At 32.1% G+C, this 26,475-nt stretch overlaps 1 pseudogene; it reads right to left on the minus strand.

The window, feature by feature from the left end:
• Positions 1–11,055: 11,055 nt before the first annotated feature.
• Positions 11,056–11,544, minus strand: LOC114264100 (24-methylenesterol C-methyltransferase 3 pseudogene; annotated as a pseudogene).
• Between the last annotated feature and the right edge of the window lie 14,931 nt (positions 11,545–26,475).

Raw genomic sequence — 26,475 nt, forward strand, 5'->3', positions numbered from 1 at the left:
ACGTTTGGGGGGTTTGTTTTTGGAGGGAACTGAAAGCAAAAAGTCCCGCCGAATGCGGGTTGATTTTTTTGATTTTTTAAATTATTTTAGTTGATTTTTTTATTTTTTAAATTATTTTAGTTTGGGTTAAAAAGTCTCGTTTAGTGTAAATTTTGATATTTTTAATTTTTGTGAGAGATAAAAATAAAATAATTATAATTTATATATGAAATTTTATCTTATTAACTTTTTAACTTATTTTGAATTATTTTGAGAGTTAAAAATTAATTTTTAACTTTTTTTAAAAATATATATATAAAAAAGTAGAATGATATTGTTTGTTTTTATTTTTTAGACAACACTTTTCAGAAAATTCTACGTTCTTATTTTCTGTGTTTTTTTATTTTTAATGAATTTTTTTAATATTTTAAGCAATTTTTTTTACTTTTTAGAGACACCTAACATAAATATACCTAAAAAGTAAAAAAATTGTAAATTTTTTTTAAAAAAATTCACTAAATACCAAAAAGACAAAATATATATATATATAAGAATTCAATAATTTTTTGTATTTTTTTGTATTTATTAATTTTTTAAAATACTTTTTCACAAATTTTTTACTTTTTAGATACATCTAACCAAGATGCATCTAAAATAGTAAAAAATATGCTTAAAATTTAAAAAATATTTACTAAAAACAAAAGAATACGAAAACAAAAAAACTCAATTTTTAAAAAACTTAATCCAAAAAACTCAAACCAAACACACTGATATAAACCAAAATAAATTAAAAAAAAAAAAAAAAAAAAAGTTAACTTTTGAGTTTTAGCTAAATTCTCCAACCATTGCAGCCAAACGAATGCCTAGAGAAATTATTCAATGCGTATGGATAGTCTAGTAGTGCTCGAAATGAAGAGTTACTAGCTTGAATCATGGACACATCACTTTTATTGGTGCTTGGGAGGAAGTTTTTTTTTTTCATTAAAATAACATTAAAAGATAAAATAGATTAAAAGAGTTAATAAAATAAAATGTCACATCAAAATCCATAATTATTTTATTTTTTCTCTCACAAATATTACATCCAATTATAAAAAATATTTTATTTAAGCTATAATCATTTTATTTGTTCTCTCACAAAAATTTAAAAAGCCAATTTAGTCTCAGACTAAAATAGTAAAAAAGTCAAAAAGCCAACCCACATCTCAAAAGAAGGCAAAGTATTGTCTATTAACCTGTAAATGATATAGAACATCAATTTTTCCATTTTGATGGTAGGGACTGTAATTGGAACCGGAAAGTTTGAGAAAATCACTATGCTTGGTTACCACTTTTCAAAAACACTTTTCAGAAAATTCTACTTTCTTATTTTCCGTATTTTATTCTTTTTACTGAATTTTTTTAATATTTTGAGCAATTTTTTTTAATTTTTAGACATACATAACATAAATATACCTAAAAAGTAAAAAAAAATTGAAAAAAACCTTTTAAAAATTCACTAAATACCAAAAATACAAAAAAAAAATACGAGAATTCAGTATATTTTTTATATTTTTATGTATTTATTAATTTTAAAAAATATTTTTTCAATTTTTTTTTACTTTTTAGATACATCTAAGTAAGGTGCATCTAAAAAGATAAAAAAAAAATTGTTTAAAATTTTAAAAATATTCACTAAAAACAAAAAAAATACGAAAACCAAAAAACTCAATTTTCAAAAAACTTAATTCAAAAAACTCAAACCAAACACACTGAATATTTATTCAAAATTATTTCAAATTTATGTTTAAGGGTTCTTTTTTTAGCTTTTTTTTTTTTAAAAAAAAATTATTCATAAATCCCATATGAGAAAATATTGATGCATTTAGTTTAAGAGTTTTTTTTTATGAACCAATTAATCATTTTTGTTTTGAAAAGTTATATTTATTTGATTTGATGTCATTTGAGTTTAAGTGAATACTCTTTTATAATTCATTTTTCTAATTTTTTTTATTCATTTTTGGGATGGAAATGGAAACGTAAAGTGTGGAAGTTCTTTTTAGGGAAGATTGGTGGTTGAAGTTTTGATTGTCGAGCATAGAAATTTAAATTTTTATTAGTGTGATTTTGTAGTATTACATTAGAATACTACGTTTGAAAAAAATACATTAAAGAGTTTTTGTGTGTTACATTAATTAGAATGTTAAGTTTGAAAAAAATACACTGGAGTTTTTTAATGTGTTACATTGGACTATTACGTTTAGAGAAAATACACTAAGGAGTTTTTGTATATTACATTGATTGAAGGGTTATGGTTGGAAAAAAAATTCACTAATGAGTTTTTTTAGTGTGTTACATTATAGTGTTACGTTTATGCTTGGTTTGGGATAACCTACAAAAGCTAAAAAGTCCATACTATTTGGAGAAGCTTGTAGGGGAAGCCTAAAGGGTAAAATTATAATTTTTCCCTTTAATTCAATTATCCGAAAGTCAAAAAGTTAAAAGTCAAAAAGTCAATTAGGGTAGAATGGTCATTTTGATTTTATTACAATATTTTATTACACATCTTTTCCTAAAAAATCAAAAAGTTATCACAAACATACCTTTTTTTCTCTACTTTTCAGCCAAAAAGTCAAAAAATACACTTATATAGCACATTAGTATTATGCTTGGAAAAAGAATACTAAGAAATGCTTGTAGAATGATACGTTATTACGTTTAAGATACATACACTAAGGATTTTTTTAATATGTTACATGGATTTGGGGTGGCTACTGTGTGGGATACACAATAACCACTGTTGTGTAGTCAAATGGGCCCATTTCGATAATTCGAGCCGTTACATTTTAGAATATATCAAGTAGAATATACTTGCAAAAAATCAAGTTAATCAGATATAGTTTATCTTTTCATCCACTTACATTTGTATTCATTTTAATACTTTAAAGCACAATTATTATTTATTTTTGTAAATACAAATGTAAGTAGATGAATAGGTAAACAATATCCGATTAACTTGATTTTTTGAAGATATGTTCTACTTGATATGTTCTAAAATGTAAATGGTTCAAATTATCAAAATAGGTCCTGAAATGGGCTCATTAGGCTGCACAACAATGGCTGATGTGCATCTCGCACAGCAGTCACCCCAAATCCGTGTTATATTGGAGTGTTACGTTTTCGGAGTGTTATATTGGAGTATTGCGTTCAGGAAAGTATACTAAGAATTTTTTTTTTTGAAGTGTTACATTTAATGTTTTCAAGATTATGAGAAAACTCATATTTGTTCCTCAATACATGACACAAGTGTTTATGGTTGGCCATTTATGTAATTCACACTAAAATGAGACCTTTGGATTCATAAGAAAAAATGGAGGATCAAACATTTTATAAGATCACCTTTTGAAATTTATTGGTGCTTCTCCCTACTTTTTTTTTATTTATTTTATTTTAGTGAATTTTTTTGTAAATTTTTAAAAAAAGACTTTAGGATTTTAGATTTTATAGATAAACTAAAAAAAAAATAATCTTAAAAATAGTTTAAAATGGAAAAAATAAGTCTAAAATAATGGACTTTTTATTATTTTGGATTTTTTAAAAATTTTTCAAAATAATTTTACATTTTAGGTTCGCCTATCCAAGATGGACTGAAAAATTAAAAAAAATTGGATATAATTTTGAAAAAAAAAATCACTAAAGCTAAAAAATAAAAAAATAATAAAAAAAGAAAAAGAAAAATATGTGATTTATTTGGAAGTTCCCCACTTTTGTATATATATATATATATATATATTCTGTTTTTTAACAAGTTAAACTGTGATATGTTGGTTGTTTCATTTGTCACTTAAGATAATGTTATGTATACACCCCTCAAAAAAATGTGTATTATATGTGCTATTATTATGCAATTTTGTGATATATATATTACGTACTTTTATTATAAATGTTATGTATTTTTTCATAGATTTATGATAATTTGTGATTCAGAAATAAAATTATGCATTTTGTGAAAATATTAGACATTTTTGTGATAATATTACACATTTTTTGGTTAGAAAATGTTTGGATAAAAAAATATATATCATTCCTACAAAAATATGTAACATTATCACAAAGTGTGTAACTCTATTTCTGAATCATAAATTGTCATAACTCTACAAAAAAAAAAAAATACTTACTATTTACTATAAAAAATACATAATTGGTGCATATGGTTTACCTCTAGGGGTCATCAAGTGGCTCGTGGGTAAAAAATTCGCTATTATCCAACCCGTTTCATGGGTCATCCCAACCCGCTTGACTACCCAGTCCGTTCCATCCCATAAAAGATGATTTAGGGTTTTGGATAAAGGTTTGAAACACCAGCCCGCCCATGAACCCGGCCCGTACAAGCCCGCATGAGTAAATCCAAAGAAAATAACACTGTTAAATTTAATTTTAATCCATTAAAATCAGTACTATTCCATTAAAAAAAAAAACAACATTTGACAGCCCATATTATCTTTATAAATTGTATTTAAATAAATACAGAAAACATAATTTGTTAAAATTGAATTTGATAGTGATTGGTTATATCTTTTTAACTCTCAACTTTTTACATATAACATTGTCATAGTCATTGTCATAATTTGTTAATTTGGTGAATTTATACTTTAATTTAATTGTTTTAATAGTATTAATTAATTTGATCATATGAATTATTAAAAAAGAAAAAATAAATGTGTAGAACTTAGTAATATAAGTCTAATAAAAAATGTGTGACTCGGTTTAGTTTGATTTTGACCCGTAAGATTTGGGTTTATGAATGAAACGTGATTTTAATTTTTTCAACTTTTTACATATAACATTGTCATAGTCGTTGTCATAATTTGTTAATTTGGTGAATTTATACTTTAATTTAATTGTTTTAATAGTATTAATTAATTTGATCATATGAATTATTAAAAAAGAAAAAATAAATGTGTAGAACTTAGTAATATAAGTCTAATAAAAAATGTGTAACTCGGTTTAGTTTGATTTTGACCTGTAAGATTTGGGTTTATGAATGAAATGTGATTTTAATTTTTTTAAATAAGTCTAGCCTGTACCAACTCGTTGACAGATCAAAACCCCAAAAATCTATTAATATATGGGACTTGGACACAATAGTTGGAGGCTGGGCCGTCCCATTGATGACCCCAATATACATCCTTTGAGAGGATGTGTACCCTAGTGTTTCTCAATTTGTATATAGAGATTCTTCTTTGTTTTTGTTTATTCTCTCTCGTATATATAACTTTTTTTTGACAATAATCCAATATAAAGTATATAATATATATCCATATATTTTATTTCTTATCTCAAATCTTATGTTTCGGAAACTTATTTTTTATACCTTACTGCACAAATTAATCATAAAGAAACCAGACTCTAAGAGAAAATTTTTTATTTTATCATTTATTTATTTATTGTGTGTGTGATTTGAAAAGTTTAAGACTTTGTTTGGGAAGAATGTTTTTAGTTTGGCATTTTGGCTATTTTAGCATGGTTAAAATAGTTCCATTTGAGAAGAACTTTTAGTTTTTTTTGTAATTTTGTGAGAGAAAAAATGAAATCATTAAAATTTTAATACGATATTTTATTTTATTATTTTTAAAACTTATTTTATCTTTTAATGGGCTAAATGAGTCCCAACTTACTTCCCAAACAAGACCTTAGTATATTTATAAAGTTCACATTTTTAAAATGTCTACCTTGAAAAAAAAAAAAATCAGAGTCAGCACTAGCTTTAGGAAAAAAATACTAAAAATATCATAAAGTCAAAAGGAAAAAAAAATTATACAAAAGAAAAAGTCAAAATTCATTTTCACTCTTTCTACTTTTTGTACATTTTTCTATAAAAAAAAAAAAAAAAAATTATTACTAAACAATTCAATTTTTTCACCTCATATTTTAACTAAAAAATCGAAAAATTACTTTAAAAATCACTTTCCAAATCAATCCTTAGCTATTACAAAAACCACACACAATAGCAAATAGCATACATAATAATTTTAAAAAGCAAACATCCATTAACTTAGAGCAATTCTAATTAGGGGGATTTTTTTTAGAGTCCATGATATTAAGATTTTATAGTATAAAGGACATCTAATATTTTTATAATGTCTAAGGTCCCTTAACATGGATCCAGAGAAAATTCAATCCAACCCAGAGAAATTCTGGGAATTTCCCAGAGAAATTCTTTGCCTAGAGAAATTTTCTATAGAAATCCTCCAGAGAATTTCTCTATGAATTTCCCGGAGAAATTCTGGGTTCAAACCAGAGAAAATTGAAATTTCTCTGAGTACCAAAGAAATCCAGAGAAAATCCAGTCTGAGGAAACTAGAGAATGAATCTGAATCTAGTGTGAGCTATGAAACTTATGTATAGTTGGTATAGATCTTTGATAATGGTCTTTGATAATTGCAAGCCCATCACTGCCTGGTAAGCCCATACAACTTTGTTGTCTTCAATTTTTAGTCTTAGTCCATACAACCTCCTTTTCTTCTTCTTGCTCAATTCTCTATCTTTCATACAAATCCACAGAAGTATATACAAAGCAGCTAGCACACCAATAGAGATACCTTTGACCCCAATCTATGTGCTTGCAGTGCTATACTGGGTATATAACTTACATATTGATCCAACCAAAATTAGCTAACATGGAGATTACCAAATATACTAAAATGCTTTGAAAGTCAACCCCGACCTTCCTCTTGGTAGAAAATATGCATTCTCTAATGACGTCTTTAATTTTACATTGTTTACAAAATAACAGAGAATACCTTACCGAAGCATTTATTGGCAATAGAGAGATTTTCTCTGCTTAAAGATAATAGATCAATCATCGGGGGATAACCCTCAAGCAGACAACAATCAACTTAAGAGTATAGTTGGCTTATTAAATAGAACTACAAATAGTAGGTTAGTCCCTCTACTTCACTATAGAAGTGGATTTCACCTTAATGTTTGAGGGAGATGTTGATTTTAGAGACTCACATTGGTAGCAAATTGTGTAAAGAAAATTTGTGTAGCTTTGTATGGTTTTATCCAAAGAAGATTATGCTAGAGAAAATTTGTGTGGCTTTGTATGACTCTATCCAGAGAAAATTGTGTTAGAGAAAATTTGTGTAACTTTGTGTGGCTCTATCCAAAGAAAATTGTATAGAGAAAATTTGTGTGGCCTTATGTGGCTCTATCCAGAGAAATTGTGTAGAGAAAATTTGTATTTTTGATCAAACCAGACAAAATTGAACAAAAGACAAAAAAAAAAAAAAAAAAAAACAGATATGAAGCTATCTAGAGAAATTTGTGTGGCTCTATCCAGTAACTTCACCAAAAGTCACCAACCAAAAGTCACCAACCAAAAGTCTTTATGTATAAAAGTCCAAAGACCAAACAATTGCAGATATAGACTTTTAAACATTTTAACCCAAACATACATCATAAATAATCTTTCAATACTTTGGTTCAATCAGACTCTCAGACTCAAAAGCCTCCGTAGCATCATCTCAGATGTACTCTCTCTTTCTCTCCTCTCTCTCTCTACCTATGCATTTGATCTCAAAGTCTATCTATAATTGTTGAGAATGAACTGATCTCAAAGTCTGTGTATAATGTTGGGGCGGTGGTGAAGCTCCGAAGAATGTTGAGGACGAAGAGGAGAGAGAGAGGGTTTGTTTGGTGCAAAAAGAGAGAGGAGAGAGAATGAGACAGTGAGTGTTATATATGGGTATGGGTGAGGGACCTTAGACTATAAAAAAATTTATCGTGGACCTCTCCTATTACTAGAAGTTGAGGAGGAATGTTAGACCAATTTTCCCTTCTAATTATACTTTTCATTTTTTAATTAGCAAAAATATAAAAATGATAATTCTTTATTCTACCTAATTCTTTTTTTTATCTATGTACTTCAATACTACTCTTTATTTTATTTATCTATATACACAAATTATTTAAAGAGTCTCTCAAAACTTTTTAAATGTAACTAGCCTTCACAAATTTTGTTAAAATAACTATTATACTTCCCTCGTCCCAAAATAATAGTCTTTTTGGGGGAAATTAAGTTTTTTTTGTAGTACAATTATTGCATTTTAAAAAAATTGATTTTTCGAAATTACCTTTTGATAGTACATTTTTTTGGGAAATATCAATTGTCATAATTGTATTTTTGATATTATTAATGAATTTAAAAGAACAGCAAAATAGGAAATTCATATTATTTTAGTCCTTGATTTTTAAAAAGGGACTAATATTTTGGGACAATAAAAAATAGAATAAAAGACTAATATTTTGAAACGGATGAAGTAGTAACTAACTCATTGAAGTAATTAAAATATAATAATACTAGATACGATAACTAACAACATGAGTTCTTTAGGGTTTGTTTGGCATGAAGGTTTGGGTTGAGTTGGGGTTATTTTAGTTACAAAAAGATAAGGTAAGCTTTTTAGCCCAATAAGATAAAATGTTACATCCAAATCGTAATCATTTCATTTTTTCTCTCACAAAAATCAAAAAAATCAAAAAAATCCATCTCAAAATAGATTTTTTAATCCCAAGTTCCAAAAAATAAAAAAACCAAAAAATTAGCCCACATCCCAAATGAAAGCTTAAAGATACTCTCCATACATCAAATAAAAAGAACTGTCTACAAAACACATAATACAACCACCACCACAAAATCACACACTAAGAAGTGTGAGTGTTATAACTAAAGGCTAATATACTCAATAAGGGATAAGGCAATGTTGGGCCATATATAAGTCATTCTCTTCTTCATCTTTATCCAGGCTACCCGAAGTTCATCATTAGGCAGCTCCACAAACACCTCCCTTGCTAGGGACCTTGTGAAGGGATTCTTGATTAGTTCTGTACCAAATGGGGAGCATCTTCAACTTCTACAGATAGTCCTCTTCTGAGTAGGGATGGCAATATCAACCCGGCCCAACGGGGACCTGGACTGCCCCGTCCCGATAAATAGGTTTTTTCTCGAAAATTATTGCCCGTAGGTCCAGGGCTGGTATTGAAAAATACATCCTCGATGATTTTCAGGCCGGGGATGGGGATTAATTTCTCAGCCCCGGTCCCGCCCCGAAATTTCCCCGAACTTCCCTCGTATATACTACCTATTAGTTGTAATATAATTATATATTCTCTCTCATCTCACTCTTTCACTCTCTGACTCTCATCTCACTCTCTTAACTCTCTTAGTCTCTTGTTTTTCTCTCCCTCACTCTCTCTCAACTCTCGTTCTTCTCTCCCTTACTCTCTCTTCTCTCTTTGTTAACTCTCTTTTCTCTCTCTGTTAACTCTCTCTCTCACAGTCACCGACACAGTGACACCACCACCACCGCTGGCCCCGACCCCCCTCTCTCTCTCTCTCTCTCCACTTCGGCTCTCTCTATTCCTCATGGCCACCACCACTACCACTGCTGCAGAAGGTATGTCACCATCACTGAACCCACCGCCACAACCAGCAACCGTCGATCTCGCGTCTGGTCACTGGCGTCGCTCAAATCTATTAGATCTGAACTCAGATCTGTTATCTCTCTCTCTCTCTCTCTCTCTCTCTCTCTTTGTGATCTGATCTGTGTCCTTAGATCTGTCTCTCTAGTATTGTTGTTGAAATCAGATTTTTTTTCAGATTAATTTTTTTTTTTAAATTTAAATCTGTGTGTGATCTGATCTGTGTACACATATTGATTTATTGATGATGATGAAACATATTGTTGTTAAAAAAAAAAAAAATTTCAGATTAATTTTTTTTTAATTTAAATCTGTGTGTGATCTGATCTGTGTTACTGTGTACACATTGATTTGTTGATGATGACAAAACATAGTGATATATATTGATTTGTTGTTGTGTTGAACAAAATTCAAAAAAAAGCTCGGGGATTTTTCGGGGTCGGGAAAACTCGATCCCCGTTAGGGGACGGGGACGTTGAGTTGATGGGTTCCCCCGCCGGGGATTGGGGGCGGGGACAGAGACGGGGATTTTTAAGCCTTCGGGGATCGAGGACGGGGAGTGTAGTCCCCAGCCCCGCCCCGGCTCGTTGTCATTCCTACTTCTGAGTCTTGTGAATTCCCTCACTTAGGTTTGGTTTGGGTATAGATTATTTCAATTAATTTTTTTATTATTAATTATTTTAATAGGTTATTTTAATTTTTTTGTTTGAAACGATGGATATAATTTTTTTTTGGTGTATTAGAGAATATGTTTAAAGAAATGACTCTCATCCATACTCTTATTCTCCAGATTTTTTCATACTTTGTTTTTGGGTTCTATTCTAAACCCATATTAATAATCTAAATCGTTTATATTATAATATCAACAATTTAGATGAATTATGCAAAAAAATTAATTTCTTCATATATTACTAGATATATGAATAAATTGCATCTTGTTTTTTTTTTCAAAATGGACAATGATTATGAGTTTAAATTTAAACCTTTCATTCTATAAAACAAAAAGTGATTGGTTTATATATTCATCGATATCTGATGAGGTTGATTTTTTGTACATACGGTTTTCATTATGAGATTTATAAGATGAACAATTTAAATTATCATCATGGACCTAAAATGGAACCTAAAAAATAACGTATGGAAAAATATAGAGGATAAGGATATAGAGGAGACTCATACCCTATGTTTAAAGAGTGCTACTGAATACACCTACTTTTTTCTTTGGACTCCTACCTTTTTAGATATATATATTTTTTCCCTAAAAGAGGGCATTTAGCAGCACTTTTGTTTAAATGATGGGGAAAATTAGTCTAAGGTCCCTCTCCCACTTTTAGTGATAGAAGAGATCCACAATATTATTTTGTGATATCTAAGGTCCCTTAATCCTATACCCGTATATCCACAGAAATTTCGGTCTCTCGCTTTCTCCTTCTACACACATGCACACATTTCTAAGCTCTTCTTCGATACCCAACTCTCAAAATCATCAGCCCTAGACTCAGACCTAAAAAAACCCTCCTCTCTCTCCTTTATCTCTCCTCTCAAAACCATTACTAGATAAAAACTTCTTCGATGCCCCCCAATCATCAACCTCATCAGCACGAAACGCCCCTAGTTCTCAGTTCGAATCTCGGTCTTCTTCTCTGGTTTTCTACAGAGGATCATGTGCATTGGAGTGAAAATCCCAGTCTCACCCCCTCTAACTACATAATCAGCAGTCTTGAACAGCATTTCATGAACATCCACAACACCTTTCGGAGTAATCCCGAGAAAAGCAAGCACTGTAATCAAAATGTGGTTCCTCCAATACGCAAATCTCCCCATTTTCAGCCTCGTCCACCGCGGTTTCGCCAGAGGCTTCGCCAAATCTTTCTCCTTCATAACCTCTAACCCTACCTTCTTCGTAATCTGATCGTAACTCCTCAATCCAGGCAAAGCATCACCTCTTTCAATCCCCTGAATGATATCAACGTGTTCTACATCGTCCCTACGGTACAATTCTGTGGTCACCGATTCAATTTTATGTATCCTCCCCACAGTACAATATGAATGCGTTGAGTTTGGGGAAGAAGAAGATGATAACTGGTTTATGTTCTTCATTAATTGTTTTCTCTATATATATAGGTTGCTATTGTTGCTTATTCACTCAATGGAGTCAACTGTTGATAACTTTTATCTTGTTTTTGAATCTAACCTGACAATAATCCTAGTCATAAACAAAATTGACCAGCCAACTGCTAATCCAGATCGTGTTAAAGCTCTGCTAAAATCCATGTTTGACCTTGACCCAAGTGATTGTCTTTTGACATCTACCAAGACAGGTCAAGGTCTGGAGTAGGTCTTTCCTACTGCCATAGAGCGAATACCTCCTCCTCCAGGGAACTATAATTCATTTTTGCGTATGCTTTTGTTGGATTCTTACTGAAATTTCTCTGGGTTGCTCTAGAGAAATTCTCTAGTTTGAACTGAAATTTCTCTGGGTTGGTCCAGAGAAATTCTCTGATTTGGATTGAAATTTTCTCTAGATTGGCCCCGGGTATTAAGATTTTTCAGCATAGAGTTTGTCATTTATCTTATTTCCATCATCAACCTCTATGTCATGTTGCATCTCCAAACCACCCCCTGATGTTGAATCGCAAGCTTTGCCCTTCATGAGCATTTCCTTCCCAAAATTGTGTCTGCAACTTGTGATGGAACAGAATTCTCACTGAGGAGACCAAAAACAGAATTTAAAAAGGAACTTGACAAATATGCAGAGAGTTGGTTAATTGTAGATTTGACTGAGTTGGGTTTTTGGGATTGATGGATGAATGGATGATGTAGAGAGTTGCAGAGACATTCAATAATTCAAGCCATTGTTTTAGGTGGTTGTTGTGTTTTTTTTTTGGGGGGGGGGAAGGTGATGTAGAAAATTTCTCTGGTTTTAAAGAATTTCTCTAGAATGAATTCAGAGAAATTCTCTGGTGATGAGATTTTCTCTGTGAATATATATCCAAGTCACTGAAGCCATCAAACTGCAGACAACAAAAATGAAGTAAACTCTTGTGTAGAATTTGAAATAAATTCAGGAAGTTACAAAGGCTGAAATCTGGACTTAAAGCTCAAATGATTAAATGGCTTGCTATGTTTCCAGGTATGTTTTCATTGTTTCAAGGGGATTACAAGTGAATTTCTCTGGTTGGAGGGGATTTTCTCTAGGGTTAAAATGTCTCTTTGATAGAAACATAAACTTAATGTTTAGCTTTGTGCTTTTGAAGGCATTTCAACAAAAACAAAATTTCTCTAGAGAGAAACAGAGAATTTCTCTAGGTTGAAGAGAATTTCTCTGGACAGAATTTCTCTGGATCATATTGAGGAACCTTAGACATTATGAAAATATTAGATGTCCTTCACATTATAAAGTCTTAATACCAAGGACTCTAAAAAAAAAATCCCTAAATGATGTTGGGTTGACAAAAGACAATGGGTTGCTTTGGGAAGTGACTTGGTTTTTTAATTTTTCATTATTTTAATTTAGGATTAAAAAGTTTTGTTTCAGAAAGATTTTTTGATTTATTTAACTTTTTGTGAAAGAAAAAATATAATGATTATGGATTGAATGTGATATTTTCTCTTATTGAGCTAAAAAATCTATTTTATCTTTTTATAACTAAAATAGCCCCAAACCCAATCTAACCCATCTTTTCAAACACAAGCAATATTGCCTCCACACACACAACCCAATGCCTACAACACATGGTGACGTGGAGGTCATGAAATGTGTTTTTTGACAAAAGTTTTAAAAAGAATTTTAAATTTTGAACGAGTTTTGAATTATATTTTGAGTTTTGAGTTATATTTTAAAATTTTTTAGATTTATTTATTTTTTAAATATTTAAAAAAATTCTCAATTTTATTTTTTTATTGTAAATATTTTTTTAATGTGCGTTGTATTTACTACATTTGTGCTCTGTATTTTTTTTTTTTTGTATATTTTAAATATTTTTTAAAAATTTAAAAATTATTTTTATTTTAAATATTTTATTTTATTTTTTAAATGTTTGTTTTTAAAATGTTTATTTTTTTAATTTTTTTGTAAATTTAAAAAAAGTTTGGATCGCCCATATATACCCAAATCATAACAAATTATTTGGCTAATACTTAAAAAATGTATATATTTTTGAAAAAAAAACAAAAAATAATTTTCTTCAAAAATAAAAAAAATAATTAGTGGGTTTGGTCAGTTTTTTGAATTTAATTTTCTGAAAACTGAGTTTTTTTTAGTTTTTAGTTAAATAATATTTTTTAAATTTTAAGTAATTTTTTTACTTTTTAGATGCACCTTACTTAGATGTATCTAAATAGTAAAATATTTGTAAAAAAATATTTTAAAAAATTATTAAATACACAAAAATACGAAAATGTATTGAATTTTCATTTTTTTTGGTATTTACTATATTTTTTAAATATTTTTTTTCAGAAATATTATACTTTTTAAGTGTATTTATGTTAAGGGTGTCTAAAAATAAAAATAAAAGAATGGCTTAAAATATTAAAAACATTCATTGAAAATATTAAAATACGAAAAATAAAAAATTAGAATTCCCTAAAAATTTTTTTTTGAAAACTGGAACCAAACAAGCTGAAATTTTAAAGAAAAAATTATAAAAAATTGAATTTTTTTAAAAAAAAATATAATTTTGAATTGAGTTTTGAATTATATGTTTAATTATGAGTTTTGAAATTTTTTTGATTCAAATCATGATTTGAGTTTCAAACCAAATACTACCTAACAATGTTGTGAAACCTGGACTGGACCGGCCGGTCGAACTGGGAACCGGGCCTTGTTCCAGTCCGGTCAATCTCTTAGAACTGGAGTAGGACCAAAACCAGCCTAGAAATGGGAAATCGGAAAACCTGGCAGTCGAACCGGGAAAATCGGTGACTCGGACTGGGTTTGGTGGGTTGGACCGTTGTTTTTTCTTTCTTTCTTTTCTTTCTTTCTTATATATTTATATATATATATATATATATTATATAAATATATTTCAAAATTTTGACTAAAAATTCTTACTTCAAGAGTCTCCTCTCATAAGAAAGAGTCTCATTGGAAGTTGGAAAAGATTATGAAAGTCTATTCTTATTTATAGAAAAATATTTTTCAAAGAGAACCTACAAAATTCTATGTTGGATTCAATGAAATTATTTGAAACATATTGATTGGAGGGAGAGTAGAAAATTTCATTTTCCTCCAAAATTAAACCTAACATTCAATCAATTTGTTTGGAGGGAATGTTTAAAAAATTTAATTTCTTTAAAAACAAGTGACTTTTTTTATCAATTATGACTTTATTAAATATTATTAACAAATATTATACAACAATTTTTATTTTTATTTGAGTATTTATATATATTTTTATTTATTTATAATTTATAATTATATAATATTAATTATGACATCACGATTCGACCGCTTTGACTCGACGGTTGAACCGGTAACCCGTCCACCCGGTCCCTTTTCCGGTTCGCTCACCGGTCCGGTTTTCAAAACATTGCTACCTAAGTGTTTCCCTTCTAATTAACCTCTCCCAATGCATTAACACTTAACTAACAACAATCTATCTATCTATCTATCTATATAACCAAATGTAGTGATCTCTTAAAAAACTCCAAATTCTATCCTAACATCTCATTAAACTCTTTCCTAGGTGGCACATCTATTCTTCTCTTATTCTATTTTCCTCTTTTTTCCTCTTTTTTAATATATTTTATTTCATTTTTTAATTACTTAGGGCATGGATATATATAATATCATATGGATGTGATTTTTTTCAAAATATTTATAGATAAAAGATGAGTTTGACTCTAATTCAAATCTCTTCATCAAATTTATATCCCACTCAAAGATATTTCAAAAAATAAATTAATTAATTAAACTATAAATCTCAAAACTTTGCTTCCGTGACAATATGAAATTGGGCAAAAATATTGGAGAACAGAAGAACCCTGTAGAGAAATTAAACTGGTGATTTAACCAATTTTGCAAGATTTTTCTTATGTGAAAAGAAATATATATTTGAAATCTCATATTATGTTTTTTTGTTCTATTTTTTCGTTTGCAGTTTTTTTTTGTTTGTTTGTTTTAGTTTTGGTTTATTTTGTGTATTTAATTTTTTTTCTTCATAATCTAAGTTAGTTGTTGAAATTATAATAATGTAGTAGATGTGCTTATGCCTCCAAAATTTATTGTTCATTTTTTTAACATTTTACAACTACAACATAGAGGAAAAAAGTAGCAATGACAACAAAAGGCTAAAAGACCAATACAAAGAGTGATGTTTTGTGATGCAGTTGGAGTTCACCCTTTTTTTTTTTGAGAAAAATTGTACCAATCAAGAAATGTATTTGGAACACATTTAGGAGTTTGAAAGAAGTTTTTATTCAATCTCATTTATTTTTTATTATATTTTGTTCTTCAATTATATTAATTTATGTGTTCGATTTTATTGTAATATATAAGGAGGGCACTCAATTTAAATTCAAATGTAAATAAACTTAATTATGTAGTAGCTCTAAAATATTTTTGCTTATATTCTTATTTTTTTATTTGAGATCTTCATGAGTTTAAATTTGTTTTTTTGCATATATGTAGTGAGTAGGATTAAGTTTTTAAATGATAAATTTCTCTTTTGTAGTAAAAAGTCAACTGCACAAAGGAATATTTGAAGCACAAGATTGGATTTCAAAATCCTTAATGAATATAAAAATAAATCACTTCGTTTTCAACTCATAATATTCTTTATATATATATATATATATATAACGAAAACCAATTGTAGATAAGGTCATTTGGATCCATTCAAAGAGCAAAAACTGAATATACATTATAGCGATCTCGGTTTTCCCTTTATTGGTTGTTGTATCCCGAGCTCGGTTTCGTGGGTGTTGGTTGTTGTATATGTCTCTTTTACGTCCTTTAATTCCTTATATATGAGTTTTAGGATGTGTTGGGCAGGTTTGTAACAGGTTGGTTGTGTTTAGAAATGGTTGCTGCCCAGATTTTGGTGTCTTCGCTCGAGCGAGGATTTTGTCGCTCGAGCGAGCTCTGTGTTTTAGTTTCTTCGCTTGGGCCAGGGTTCCTTCGCTCGAGCGAGAGTTGGGTGTTGTGTCTGCTAGCTCGAGTGATAAGTCTTGCGCTCAAGCTTGCGTCTGCATCTGGTTCTGGACCTGAAGGTTACATTTCTTGGCTCGAGCGAGTAAGGACTATGTTTTGGGTTTCTTCGTTCGAGCGAGCATTCTTTCGCTCGAGCGTGCTTCTAGGTTACAAACTTGAAGCTTCGAATTGTTGGCTCGAGCGAGGCTTTCTGCGCTCGAACGAGGTTTCTTTGTGTTTGGTCGCTCGAGCGACCAATCCTTCGCTCGAACGAGACTCGAATATATCATATCGCAACAGCAGTCTCCTTCATCACTTTTTGATACATTTTACATCTCAAAACCCTAGATCCGGCTCCTGCTCTCTCTACATACACCTTCTCTATAAGATTTCATCTACTTCTAGGAGTCTCCTACCCTAATCTCTTTGTAAGAAAGATAGAGAGTGGCATGGGCTTCACTTTAATCTGAAAAATCGTGGATTTGGAGCACTTTGAATTTTCTTCATCTACTTCTTTGGGCTTCTAACTCCGAGGTAGGGATAACCTACTCATCTCTATGAGTTTTGACATAAATTTTAGTCATTTTGATTAGATGGTATTGTTTGGTAATTTGGAAAAAGTTAGGGTTTGATTTGAGATTATAAAAAAAGGAGGTTTTCAAATGTTAAACCCATGTGTATGTGAGACCTTGGAAAATGGAAGAATTGTTGTTAAATTGATGAAATTGAACCTTAGGGTTAATTTGAAAAGGTGGAAAAATGCCCTAATTATGTTGAATAATTAATTTGAGTAATTAATTTAGGAAAATGTGAAATTGAGTTGAAAGTCATGAAATTGGGAAGTTGTGGGATTGAATGGTGTAGTTGGATTAGTTAATCTCTCACCTATGAAAATGTTGTTATTTTATCTGTTTGATAAATTTATTATCTGTTTAGAGATAACTGCTTTGGGCTATCGGTGGAGGATAGTCTTGATTATTGTAGACACTGTATGTTGATTAGGGAAAGCTGAAACTAATCAAATGTGTTATGTCATTGAATATGACGGTTGAAGTGCCACATTGAATTTGTGCCTGGATTGATCATTGTATATGATGAACTATTTAAATACATTGCATATGTATATTGCTTGGGAGGAGATAGGCATGGTTTGAGAAGAGATAGGAGATGTACTCTCAAACCTGTTTGGGAGGAGATAGGGGATGGACTCCATTGATAATTGAAGTATAGAAGTGTTTTAATATGAGTTGTAGGCTCATTTAAATTATTGGCTAGATAATGAGCCATGTTTTTATATTTGAACTGGATGAATAAAGGAAAGTGAAATGGAACATGTACGTATCAGTTATGGAATTAGGATGTGTTGTAAGTTGATTCACATGTGTTAATCATTTAACCAATGCTAATGTTTTAGTTATTTTTCATATGTGGTTTAGTATATCTCTACTGGGCTTTGGCTCACCTAATATGGGATATCATTTTCAGGTTCAGGTGATATGCCACCTCCAAGGATGTAACTTGGGAGGCTTTGAGGCTGATAGCTTTTTTTGTTGTTTTCTTTTGGTATTACATATAAATTCAAGCCAAGGGCTTAATGTGTATTTGAGTTAGTACTCTTTTTTTTTTTTTTTTTTTTTTTTTTGTAACCAAGTGTTGGCTTGGAAAGTTGTAAGCCCGTAGGACATTTACTTTTGTTGTCAAAATATAATACTTTTGTAATGAATACTCTGATAAATAGAAACATGCTTTATTCTCGTATGTCTATGGATATCTTGAATGTTGGGTTTATGCATTATTTTGAGGGCGTTACATACATGTTTTTTACTTAATTAATATTTAAAAGTTAATTTCAATTACATTATTGAATGTCATGTAATTTTTAAACAAATTGGATTCAATATATGAATACTTCCATAAAAGTTTGGTTAATTTCTAATAAACAAAATTATTATTCAACTATGTTTGTGTTGAAATTATAAAAACATTACATATTAATGATCAACATTTTAAAATATAATTTGAATAAATATGTTTTTTGTATTTAGACAAAAATCATAGGTAAGAAATTTTTTTCTATGATTGTTGAATTTTATATTCACGTGTCACTGCCATAGAAATATTCATGTCATGTGCGTTCTATGGTTAAGACTTTATTATTTAAATTAAAGATTATATTATCATATAACATAAAGTAAAAATAAAACTAACTAAGATGTTAAAAAAAAGTGATGCTATTTTATTTATTTATTTATTTTATTTAGTAACTTCAAAATACGAAGTTGTTGAAATTTATAGGTTATAGACACAAAACAAATTTTAAAAAAAAAGAAAAAAGTGATCCTTGAATTTTGTTTGTAATTAAATAGCTTTAGTAGACAAAAACTGTTAAAAATAGAGTTAAAATTTGTATAATAAGATAACATAAATGTTAATTTTTTAACTATACAAAATTTAAATTTAAAAAAATTATAGATTGCATTTAACTCTTATATAATTTTTAACTTACTACAGTTCTTAGTTTTGAGTTCTTTTTTACGAATTTAAAAAAATTATAGGTGGCATTTTACTCTTATCTAATTTTTAAACTATTATTCTCTCCAGTTCTTTTATTATTAGAGTTATATTAGATGTTGTTTTTCTTATCAAGTTTATCTTATCTTATTTTTGAATTTTTAAATTTCAACATTGAATTTTTTTTTTTAATCTTCATTTGATATTTACTAAATTTCTCTCTACCTCATTTTTCTAGGATTTATCTAAATTTCTCTTTCTATATTCTTATAATTTATCTTCACATTTACACTGGATTTTTTTTTAATCTTTATCTTATATTTACAGGATCTACTCTTACTCTTGATTTTCAATTTAGTTTATTCTTTTTCTAGGATTTATCTGATTTTCACTTTCTATATTCGTATAGTTTATCTTCAAATTCAAACTTAATTTATTTTTATTTTTGTCTTATATTTATAGAATCTCACTCTGACCTTTCTTTTTTAGTTGAGATCAATCAAATCTATTATTTAAGTACCTATCTAAATTAATATCATAGAATTTTGTTATTAATTTTTAACATATTTAGTATTGTTTAACACCTTTTGTTACGCACATGTTACCACTAGTAATACTATATAAAAAAGTGTAAATACTAAGGGCAAGTTTGAAAATTTTGGATAATAGCCAAAAAAAAGTCATTAGAAATGTCAAAAAGTCAAAGAATTATACAAAAAAAAAAAAACATAAATTTCATTTTCTCTTTAACTTTTACATCTTTTTTCCCAAAAAAAAAAAAAAAAAATCTAAAATACTAATTTTTTTTTTTTGGCCTCATATTCTAGCTAAAAATCTAAAAATATATATATATACTAAAATAATATATTCTCAAAATCACAACCAGTACCCAAAAAAAAAAAAAAAAAACAATTTGTGATCATTGTATGAGAAATCATACTCAAAATAAACTTGGATCACACAAATAATATTCCTAATCATATTTAAGTAATTTTCTTCCTTATACACGTTGCGTTAACAAAGGCCTTAATTTTATTATAACGATTAACCCAGATTTTGTTTTATTTTTTAATACGGAAGTGCCACTTGTCTAATTTTTTAATTGTATAACAGGTACTTTTTCGCACTGTGTTTTCGTTATGATCTTCAAACGGTATATAGAACTACATTTTCTTTACTAAGGGAATTTTGTGATAACATTACAAATTGTTTTTTCTACAATTTATATTTTTGGTGACCAAATTTGACGATAAGAGTGACAATTTTGGCAACTAAAAAATGTGTTAATCAGCATTGGTTTAGGGTATAGTTACTAAATTTTTTTAGTCGAGATATATTTCTTTTTGGTGACTAAAAAAAATTTAGTCGCTAAATATTTCATAATAGGCAACTAAAAAAAATATTAGTAGCTGTTATTGTAGATTTTAGGCTACTAAATTTATTTTTAGTCATCGTATAATATATTTTGCCAACAAAATGAAATTTAGTCGCCAAATAACAGTCATATTTTTATGGTTACTCTTTGGCCACCAAACAATTTTGTCGGCAAATATTAAGTTTTGGTGACTAAAAAAAAAATTAGTTGTGGTATATTCATTTTTTCCGACCAAAAGAAAGTTAGTCGCCAAATTAATAATTTTGGCGACTAATATTTTAGTCGCCGTTGATTAAGCTTTGGCTACAAAAAGTTTTAGTCGCCAATTATTAACATTTACAAACAAAAAACCAATTTCGTAGCTAAAGGTGTGAAAATTTTAGAGGGAAATCATTTAATATTGGCGCCCGCCTGTTCTCTGTTTAGACAAAACAATCTCTCTCACACAAATTCTCCTTTACCACCAAACCTCACCCCACCTCACCTCACCACAGACCACCGTTGCTTTCCGTACGTCGCACACTGCTACTGCTACAAATCACCATCACCACCGCTGCAGATCATAGGTTCTCTCTCTCTCTCTCTCTCTCTCTCTATCTCTTTCTCTATTTCCCCCTTTCTGACTGTTGCTCTAGGGTTTTCTATGCTTGATTCAGTTTAATTTCGTAGTGATATATGAAATGGGTTTGGTTGTTGTGGTTTGATTTCTAAAGTTCTACAGTTTTGATGTCCTAAATATCGGTTTGATTTTAGTCATTTGATATAGTTCCCCATCTTTTTCCTTTCTCTTCTATTAGTTTCAATGCCCTAATCTATTGATTGTGTATGTATTTGTATGTATGGCTGATCCTTGATTGTGTATGTATTCAAAGCCCTAATCCGTTATTTGAAAGCATTGAGGTGTTTGACAATAAGAATTTGTTATGGCATACCTACACTTTTTTTAAGTTAGCCATTCAATATGTTATCACTCCCTCATTCTAATTTTCAGTCATCAGTTATATGTGTGGCAGATACAAAATGCATATACTCAGGAGTGTTTCTTTTATCAGATATCGCTTGGTGTAGGTTGGGGTGGAGTTAATCTTTAGATTCTCTTACTAGGGAGATTAAAAAAAATTCAAAAAAATTTTAAAAAATAGATATGCCATGAGTTCTTTTTTGTGGAGCTATTTGATTGGTAGTCCTCTTTGTTGAAGAAAATTGAATTCTCTAGGCATGTTTGTATTCTTTGTAGTCATTTTTTATGCTACACGAGTCATAAGATCCTGTACGGGAAAGAAATAAACCTTGTCGTATAATCCTGTTGATCAAGTCTGCGCTCCTCCGTACGACGTCGCTTTACTCTCTGAAAACACAAACGTGAGCTAACTGGCGGATGTGTGCCGGATACCTCTCCGATGCCTAAGTCAGCAAAATAGACAAATAGACAAAAGCTCTGTGTATTCGAGAATCAAAGTTGTGTTACCTCTCCATAGGTGATGTTGTGAGCTTTTATAGATTCTGTGTGTTACAATCCTAGTAGGACTCTTACTCCTCCCTGTAGAGTCCCCCTAGGAATCACATTCCTGAAAGATAATACTTATCCTTTAACACCCCCCTCACTACTTAAACCAAGTGAGATGGTTTTACCATGGTCAGATCCCCATATAACCGAGGTAAGCATGGCTATGCTAAGCCGCAAAGTAGACCGAACTAAAGCCAGTTCGGTTTCTTCCATTCATTACTCTTACCTCGGCTTCTCCTTTACAAACCATGGTGTGTTTAGACCGAGCTAAGAAATAGCAAGGTTTTGACGGAGCTAACCGCAACATGCCACAACCGGGCTAACTCTAAGTGTGGTGACCGGGTTGTCTGTAACACTCTCTTGGACCAGGATAACAACAAGGCCTTTTTGGGGACCGGGCTAACTCCAAGGCCTTTTTTACTCCGCCCTTCTTACTGTGGCCCACAACGGCCCATTACCCAGCTCAGCCCAATTTATTTATAAATTACCCTCTCAATTGCCCCTTAATTCCATCTGCACAGCATGATAGGGATTACCTGTTATCAGCCGAGCTAAAAAAAACCTTTAGCATTTCAACCGAGCTAAAAACTTTCAGCGTTCTAACCGGACTAAATTCTTTAGTATTCCAACCGGGCCAGGTTAACACCGGGCTACTTAAATATGCCCGGTCAAAACATCTCTTCAATCGCCGCAACTGAATCGTTTCTCATCCCTGGGACACGTGGCACACTCTTATTAGCCCAGTGCAGCTGTCACGCCGTCTTTGTACTTCGCGTAATTTAAACAGTCCCGCCTTTTTTGTCCTTCCCTCTACACAAAACAAATCCTTCGTTTTTGAATCAATCATTATACTATTCATCTCCTTCTCTCTCTCTACCTTCTAAGTTCCCGTTTCACCTCAACTCTGCATCTGTGTGGCTTGTGTTTTTGTTGCTGCTCTTGCGGCTTCGATCCGCTTCCTCCGAATCGTAAGTACCTCAACCCTCTCTTACTTTCCTTTTGTATAGACGCATAGCATTTGTATATACATGTTTTCTCAAAACACATGCCATGTTTGCTTCCGTTTTTCCTGGGAAAAGCCATGTAATAGAACCACTGCAAATATGATTTAACTTGAACAATTTTTCCCTTTGATCCAAAATCACAATGCAACCGAACTAGGAAGTTGTTTTTAGTTGATGTCAGTCTAGCCAGACTAACTAACCGAACTAACACCTCATGCTATCCCAGTAGTTTTAACAAGTCAAACCACCTTTTGATTCAATTAGCCGAGCTATCGAACCGTACTAGGTCTACGTAATAGCGCGCTTTAAAGCCTCAACCATGACCGAGCTACAGCTTGGGGCTAAACCAGCCTCTTAGTCCTGACTGAACTAAGAACACTGCCCCTAGAGGCTCAGCCGGGCTATCAAACACCTTGCTCAAACCGAGCTAAGACCCGTAGCATCTCACATAGCCGAGCTAGGACTCCTTTTATCTTGCCTTTATTTCTTTTAGCACGGTCCAACGATCTGTGCTTAACACCTTTGTTTTTCGCTTTGCAGACTTAGGTTGCCCAGGCACTACTTTGAGCGCTCAACCGAGCTACTCAACATCATTCTTCGACCGAGCTAACACTCTAGTTTAATTTATTCATAACTTAAACCATAAATGGAAAAGTATAGGTTCTTAGTTAACTCACCAGGTGCCATGGTCGAATTCCGAGAAGATTATAACATTCCTGATGATGTCCACCTCTCCTTAACCAACTTGGATATCATACCATGGGGAAAACACGGCTTCGTTCCCTTTACCCTGCTGTCCATAGTAGAGACCGGACTAAGATTCCCTGTACAGCCTCTCCTCTGTGAATTCCTTAGGCAGACCAACCTTTGCCCAACCCAACTTTCTACCAATTCTTACCGTATAATAAATGGTATTGCCGACCTAAATCACCGGGCTGGCCTTAATCTCGGTGTAGCCGAGCTGTTCCATCAATATTCTATAGGCTCCGCCGAAGATGGATGGGTCTTTTATTTAAGAATAAGACGCCGTCGTGAAAAAATAATAAAGGATACCCCGGATAAAGACGTAAATGATGATGACTTCCTTTGGGTATCTGGAAATTTTGAAGACCAACAGGCCCAGATCCCTGGTGACAGAATAAATTGGAACAATGGTGTAGTCGGTAGAGTTACTTCGGCCTCATACTATGCCTTTCTTTACTTCGGTTTTCTCATCTTAAACCGTACTAACTATTTGTCTTTTTTATGCAGATTCGAACTTCCTCAAGTCCCAATACAGCTACCCGAACTTGAATATACTTCGCGCCGCCCTGCGATATCCAAACCGAAGTTGGACCGAGATACTGGACTTTCAACCGGCCTACCGATATAGTGGCAAACGGAAGACCAAGGTAACTGATTTCTTATTGGAAGCCTCTCCTAAACCGGACCCAAACTTGCCCCAAATCAGATTGATCCCTTTAACCGCTGAGCAAGAGATGGCCAAAAAACGAGCTGTGAGGGCCCTTTTGACCGAAACAAACCAAGCCAAGGTACCGCCAGCAAGCCTACCCCAAGAGACCGTGGTGGCCTTACCGACGCATCAACCCTCTTCATCTTGTCCAAACAAGCGTGCTCGGACTTCCACGACCGAGCCACGCCTTGTTGATGAAGAGGATACCATTCCTCCACCAACCCCTCCACCAAGCCCACCACCGGAGCGCTTTGACTGAGCTAACTCTTCCAAGTGGGCTCCAAAAATCACTTTTCAGAATCGTGCTATACGGGATACTAACTCAGTGGTTGCTGAAAAAACCACTTAATGGCATTCAATCTGGCCAAGAGTGTTTTCCTTCCACCTGACATGGAGCACCATGACCACCTGACCGAGCTGAAGGCCCTTCGCTCGTCCACGAAATCCATGGTGCTGGTAAGTAGCTCACTTGCTTATCTTTCAAATTCTTACCAACTTTCTGCTCTGTCGTATTTAAAAAAGTTTCTTTCCATCCTTTTGTAGGCCATACAGAAGAACCATATCGCTCATAAGCGAGTGTTGGAGCTTCGAAAAACAACAAGGCAGCCTATGGCCGAAGTAACTGAAAAAACTGTCGAGCTAGAAAAGGCCAAGAAGCAGCTGGCCAAGCTACGAACCGAGAATGGTCGTCTGACCGGTCTTGTTAGCTCGGCCGAGGCAGACAAACAAAAGGCTGCAGTCGTGATAAAAGACAAATATTTGCGCGAGCTGGCCAAGCTTGAAAGAAAAAAGGATGCCGAAATAACCAAGCTTGAAAAGAAGCTGGAGGATGCGGAGAACCTCGGTTTCAAGGAAGGGGAGTCTCTTTACATTAAGCAATGCGAGACAGCCAAAGACTTATTCTTTAAATGCGGATGGAGGGCGGCCGTGGCACAGCTTGGTCATGGGTGTAGACGTCCCCGAACGCCCCGGGAGGGTGAGTCCCGTTCTGTTCATTTGGGGTCACTACAGCTCAGGACTCTCAAATTGTCACGATTCTAAATCTGAACCAAAAAGTCCAAATCCGGCAAATCGTTTTGAGAAAAAAACAGATTTTTTGAAAGAAGTGCCAAACATGGACTGCTTTGCCAGATACAGAGTCGCCACCTAAATATTTTATTTTTGGAGAAATTTAGGAAACCCTGACTCGGTGCCAAAGGCCATGTGTCCGTCATCACCAAAGTTGCCTCGGCTCGGGAACTTGGGTACGATTGGGGAAGGTCACTTTGTGAGCACCCCCGCTCGCCCGGTCAGAGACCGGCCTCTACTAACCATGATATCTATTTTTGAAAACATTGTGTGTTCTTATTCCGGTTATTAGCCTAGGTTACTATGTGATGCGCGCAGCATACAAGTATAGACCGGGTCGCCTGAATTGGAACAGAACATTTCATGTTTGTTTTTTTTGAAAGGTGGTTTGCTACTCGCAAGTAGGCTTAAAGTGCAGATTTTTCCACCCTCGGGTGGGCTTAGAAAAGATGGTTTTGCCACTATCTAGTGGGCTTAAAACAAACATTTGATTAATTGTCCCAATCCAACTAACCCAACCTTCACCCACAGGCATTCAGGCAGTTATATCACATAAGCATATAGCCTCATGGTAAGCATGCTATTTATGGCAGTCACTCACACGCATGCAAGGATGCTAAAGCATAAAACTCACCGAGTACTCCAAGCCAAAATAGAAGCTTATTAGAAATCCATGCATGATCCTAATTATACAGAAATGCCTAATGCAACACATGCAAAAATGCAACTATAGCAGGCTCGGCTATTCTAAACATGGCATATGAAATGCTACAACTAACATGTATTCAACTTGGAATTGAAAATACAATGCAGTTAGTATGATGCGCCGAGCCCGGTGCATGCAAAACAGATGAATGAATGCAAACATGCTATCATACTGTATGCTAATTGAAATATGCCCTAATCTAACCATCATAAGTAGGTAAATAAAAGGGAGAAAGACGTGGGGTTGGAAGACATGCATCACACACACGCACACTT

This window comes from Camellia sinensis, chromosome 7 (assembly GCF_055761805.1).
Source record: "Camellia sinensis isolate YWXY chromosome 7, ASM5576180v1, whole genome shotgun sequence".
NCBI lineage: Eukaryota > Viridiplantae > Streptophyta > Magnoliopsida > Ericales > Theaceae > Camellia > Camellia sinensis.